The sequence below is a fragment of the Protopterus annectens genome, chromosome 7.part0 (genome assembly GCF_019279795.1).
Source record: "Protopterus annectens isolate FY-2018-M chromosome 7.part0, PAN1.0, whole genome shotgun sequence".
NCBI lineage: Eukaryota > Metazoa > Chordata > Ceratodontiformes > Protopteridae > Protopterus > Protopterus annectens.
In genome coordinates, this window is record NC_056739.1 from 73,907,910 (window position 1) to 73,913,909 (window position 6,000).

Below are 6,000 nucleotides of genomic sequence, written 5' to 3' on the forward strand. Positions count from 1 at the left end.
CTTTTTCCCGAGTGGAAAAAGTATCAAGACTTAACTTCATTAAAGGTTTTCACCTTCTATTTGTATTTTTTTTTTTTTTTATTTTATTTATACCCTGTTTCAACAGTTCAGATGACAAGATTCATTAGTAAGCGCTGGTGAGTCCTTTGTATCAGAAGTAGTACAATGTCATTTGAGCCATGTACAGATTGGTGAAAACACAGCGAAGTATGTAGCCTTTTATTTTATTTTGAGATGACTGTATGGTTGTCGATTGTATATGGAGCAGAAGTTATATTAGCCAACCGATTCCACCATAAGCACTGGTGAGCACTGTGTACATGCAAGTACTATGCTCTTATAAGAACTACGCAGTAGTTGGTGAAAATACAACCCTCAGTCTTACTTTTGAGTTTGCTGCTTAGCTTTACATTATATAAAGTTCACACAAGGTTGTAAAAATAGAACATATGTGGTCTTTCATTTTGAGTTTGCTGCATATACAATCACACAACTGCACACTCGTACATTGGCACAAGACACACACCCGCACACATACTTATAAATGTGAATGAAAGAAAGCAAACTTCTTATTAAAATTCGTATTATTCTATGTGTGGGCATGAATTATTCCGTTCAGGAACTATGATGAGCTAACTGTTACATTTCTTGCAAATATTCTTGCACAATTTGTAAGATGATTTTTTTTCGCAAGAAAAAAGACTCCATTGGTGGCAGGTAGTGATTTTTCGATACTTGCGTGTTATCGTAACCAGATTTTCCCACATGGTATACTTTCTTCTCTTTTACTAAAACTACAACAACTGAGTGTGATCGGGAAGCATGAACTGTTAAAAAGTCTTCTAGGATATTGGTGGTGGGTTTGTAAGACGATTAAAGGTTACAATTTTAGGATTTGCAGGTAGCATGCTTTAAAGACGTCAAGCAGTGAATTCAGCGAGCAGCTCAGTCTTCAGATATTAGCCTCAAGTCTGCACTCCTGCTTTCTGCTGTTGTAAACGACGAATCGGAATGGTAAGTTAACTTCAGTTTTCCACAGCATCTCATCATTTTCACTCTGAAACAGAAAGCGACACTGAAATCCTCCTCCTCGACGGGATAGCTGTGTGTAAGAGTGATGTTAACCCACCATTCAGAGTGCTTTACAGCAGCAGAAAGAAAGCAGGACTCCAGACTGGGGGCTAATAATCTAAAGACTGAACTGCTCGATCCACCAAACAGAAAAAAAAAATGGATAAGCCACATTATTGGTGTTCAACTGACATCACCGATACTATTAGGAAAGTACCCCATACTCTTTGTACACTTTCACAAAAAAAGGGAGCCTTAAGAAGGAGCTTGACTTTCCAGATCCTGTTTAAAACAAATGAGGATCATAGTCGCCCTGAATCTGTGGTCAGTGTAATAGAGCACATGGTTCTACACACTGTCTTTAAAAATGAAATGCACGCATGAAGAAATATCTGTCCCTCTCGCAGTTGGCTGCCAAAGTCCGGCTTCCGATTCTTCTTCCTGCTCATGTTTAACAGGCAAAACCTATCAATACAAAGTTAATTAGGAGTCGACAGACATCTTCTTACTCAACCATAGAATCCTTTCAAGAAAACATTAGGAGTTAGCGTTACAAATCTGGTTGCGATAACACGTAAGTACCAGTTTTTCTTTTTAACTTGAAAAGAAATTCTGGCTCCCATTTGCTGATTGTACATTGCTATTTAAACCAAATACAGTTGCCCAACACTATGATCAGCATTCCAGAATTGCAATTTTCTTTTAAGTTTACATAAAACTGCAATACTTTTTATGATGGTCTGGTGGATCCAACAGTTGGTGTTAGGTAGCTATCTTAGCACAATTCATTATTTTTGTCTGTCACTGAATGTTGAATGAATGAAGACTGCAAAATGTGAAGAGGACTGGGGTAAACGGATTTGTACATGTTCTGACACGTACCTCTCAAATGCACCTGGTTATGATGAGTGTTCCTCATTCTGAGTCTTACAGGCGATCTGTGTCTGATGTATAAAGCCATGTCCAACCCAGAATTAATGGACATGCTTCACCTCAAGAAATCCAAATCCCTTAGAGCTACACGCTCCAGGGACTTGAACCTCAGCACAGAAATAAATAGGACATGCTGGAGGAACAGATTCATATCCCAGAGGCTCCCCTCACTCTGGAACAAAATCCCAATCCATGTTGGGCAAAGCCCCTCACTGACCCTTTTCAAGAGAAATCTTGATGAGTGGATGGGAGATCGTAAGTTTACCCCTGGGATCTCTTCTGTGTCCCTGCTTGACGTAAACTAACTTTAAAAGGGCTACCTTCTGTGACCTACTATACAGAGGCACAGTCAACTAATCTAAAAGGGTGGTGAAAGCCAAACACACTCTGGCTAGGCTTATAAATGCCCTAGGGCAGATAGCCTAGTATCAACCTATGAACCTATAAATACCATAGCTCATGCTATTTTGCCCTGGAAAGAGATGTGTTGATAAACCTTAAGTTTTTAACAAATATTCAGAGTAAGTTAATAGAAATCATGTTATATAAGTTAATATGAACCATATTAAGTCATCAAAATGGCCTTTGTATGCAAGAAGTATAATTTTAGCAATGCTGTGAGCTTCCTGTTTGAAGCAGTCTCACATTTTCTCCGTTTGTTCATATTATGAGAGAGTGAGTTCTACATTTTGAAGATGCAATGTTGAGGGCTTTGTTCAGAGGGTAGGGTGACAGTAAACTAAAGGAAGGTACCAAATTCACTGTAGGCATGTGTCTCTGTTTCTCTGTATTTTAGCAGTAGTGGCATTGGTCATCAGTACTGAATGTGAAATGTAGCCTTTGGGACAGTTGCTAATCTCTGGTGGAGAACTGATCAGTTTTTATCTGAGCTGCATAACTAGAAACATCATAAAATGACTGACCATTTTGTCACTTGCTCAGTTTAAACAGTCAGCTTGGCTTTGCAGGACTAGTTTGCATTTGTGTAAAGTAAACTGGAAGGGTTTACTTTAGTTACTGTGCATCTAGTGACATAAACTAGAAATGTGGTACTGATGCCTTTATTATTTTATTTTTAACACACACTGACATCTCAGATGTACTGAGTTAGTACATTTGCTATAATGAAGTGTATGGAGCTTTCTGTGGATGAAAATGACTGACCTTTCTGTCACAATGAAGTTAGCCGTTAAGTCTGTCTCTGCAGGAATAATGTTGATTTTTGTAAAGCAAGTTCGACCATTATTCTGTAGCCATTTCTTTTTAGAATCAAGTTGGACATCTGAAATGTACACATTTAATAAACTGGATATAATTGATGGGTACAAAGGCCATCTGTTTGCTGTTGTCTGATTTACTGTTTGCTGCTGTTTGATCACTGACAAACAATTACTGATCCATCGTGGTAGGATAAGTTTCAGATCGTGTGTTTTATTTGCTGTAATCCAGTGTAAACTGTTCATTGCTATGACTTGTACTAGTGTCTGTGTGTGTCTATATGTGTGTCTGTGCAGTGAGATATTGCAGTGTATTCTAAAATTAGCAAGCCATCCATAATTTCATTTTCTGTCAGTCAGACATCAGCATTGTACACAATAAGTGGCTATCTTTGTGTTCTAGGAAACGTCTATAAAAACAGCTAATGCCACCTCTTAAATGCAATATTAACATTTTCTGCCCCACCAAGTTCCTTCCCTCACTACTATTTATGTCAATTTCTAATCACTGCAAACCCCACCTCATAACTATAATGTAATATTAACATTTTCTGTCCTACCAAGCTCCTTCCATCACTTTCAAATTTCTAATCACAATCTCTATTACCTGTTTGAAAAACCCACTAATGCATCTTTTCAGTTGCTCAGCATTCAATGACTGTAAATGTGCAAGTATATTTTATATTATAATAATTTCTTTTATTTCATATGAATGTTATTTAATCAAATGTATGCATGGTTGTTAATGTGCATTACTTGATGTTTGTATATTACTGAATAGCTTTTTTGTGTGGAATCTGAACATCCTCTACATATTTCTATGGGTTTTATCCAGGTGCTCTGGTTTTCTCCAACAGCATTTTTCTGCTTTTTCTTGTAGGTATAAGTGTAGAGGGTGTGTATGTGTGCGTGTTTAATTGCTTTATCTCTCAGTTGTCCAGTCCACTGTTTGCAGCTTAGCCATTGCAGTTCTCAGTATTTACTTGCCCAATGCATAAGAGACAGATGGCCAGACCAGGGTGAATTTACAGATTTCCATCCACTTGTCAGGGTTACTTTTGAAGATAATTAGGGAATCAGAGCTCCTTTTTTTGATATGGAACTAAAGCTTATTCCATAGGTAGGAAAATTCTCTGGAAGGGCTATTCGGCATGCCAACAGTTTCTGTTTGTTAGTGTAGATGTTCACAGAGCAGGCATTTGTGATGTTAACAGTTTGAGCATGAAAGAGTTCAAATAAGGTAGGTCATTTGCTGCCAGGTAGGCAGGACGGAGGTTGCCATGCAGACATCTATAACAGACAGACTGGAGACATAAGGCTTTTAAATACTAGGTTAATGAGCTCATACCCACAGTTTTCTTCATAAGATGTTCATGTTTTTCTAGTTTTTCTAGTTGAGAGTTTTGCCTGGAGAGGTATATATTACAGCGGACATTATACATTACAATAAAGTGTGGGCTTGATGAGGAAGGAATATAGAGGCACAATGGCCTCTTTTGACCCGTTTGATATGCCTCTAGTAACTAGTTAAGCTATATACAACAATTTCTCAATGGTAATAAATGTAAAGTGGCCAAAAGTTCATTATCCCTGAATGTACTTGGTTCTGTAATGACTTCCTGCTTTGAGGAGAACAGTATTTATGTGGATAGTCATGGGGATGTTCATCTTTCATTCTTTGTTTACATTTAGCTTTGGTGCATAATCCTAAAACCATGAGTTAGTGACGTATAGACCTTTTTGGAGGATATGGTTGGCTTCCAGTGAGCAGATAATAGCTCTGAGTTTGCAGTCATCAGCAATCTGTGTCAACCAGATGCTGTTGCCATCAGTGTTGACATTACCAAATAGATGCTAAAGACTATTGTGCTAGCATGGAACTCTTGAAGGTGGCAGCATTTTTTTTAAAAGAACATAGTGTGCTACAAACCCTCAGTGTGTGAAATCTGTAAGCCAATTTGCTACCCATTAAATTAAGGTTTTTCGGTTGACTGTGATAGTTTTTCTGTATAAAACTGAAGGTCTTGGCCAGATCCATGTAGGCAGTATGTACAGACTTTCAAAAGACTATTGTCTGCCCTAAAATTAGCTTCGGAAATCCACTTTCATTATATTGTGCAACAAAAAAAAACTTGGATTTTTAAAGCTCATTTTGGGGCAGGCAAACATCTTTTGAAATTTTGGTAATTTGAGTTGGCATTCACCCTAAAGTGAAACTGTGTTTTTGTTTAGTACGTACAGACTTGCCTTCATCCAGTGCCTCTGCGACTTTCTTGACATACTCCATCAGATTACTGCCTTTACCAAAGACAAATTATTTTGGGTAAAGGGTTTGTGACTAGCAGTATCATTATTTTAAAGTTCTGTAATTATTTCTTCCATTATTTTAGAAATTATACCAGTGTGGCTAATTAATTAATTAGTAATTGCTCAGATTAAGCTAGGCTGAAATGAGCTGTAACGAACCACGCTTTTGGTGTGATGTCTGTGGCAACAGGAAATGAGCTGTAACGAACCACGCTTTTGGTGTGATGTCTGTGGCAACAGGAAATGAGCTGCTACTGCTTAAAGAGTTTCCAATCAGCAATAATAAAAAAGTGTATGTAATTGCGTTTTCAATTTAAAAAGGTTACTGTAATACTTAACCTGAATCTCTGCTAAGTACTGAATTACATGAGCAAGGGGAGATGCCATCACCTTTTAACTGCCAACAAGGTTGCGTACATATTTGTGGTGTAAGGATCTAAGTGACTTGGTGACATTGCAGATCCCGTCTCCT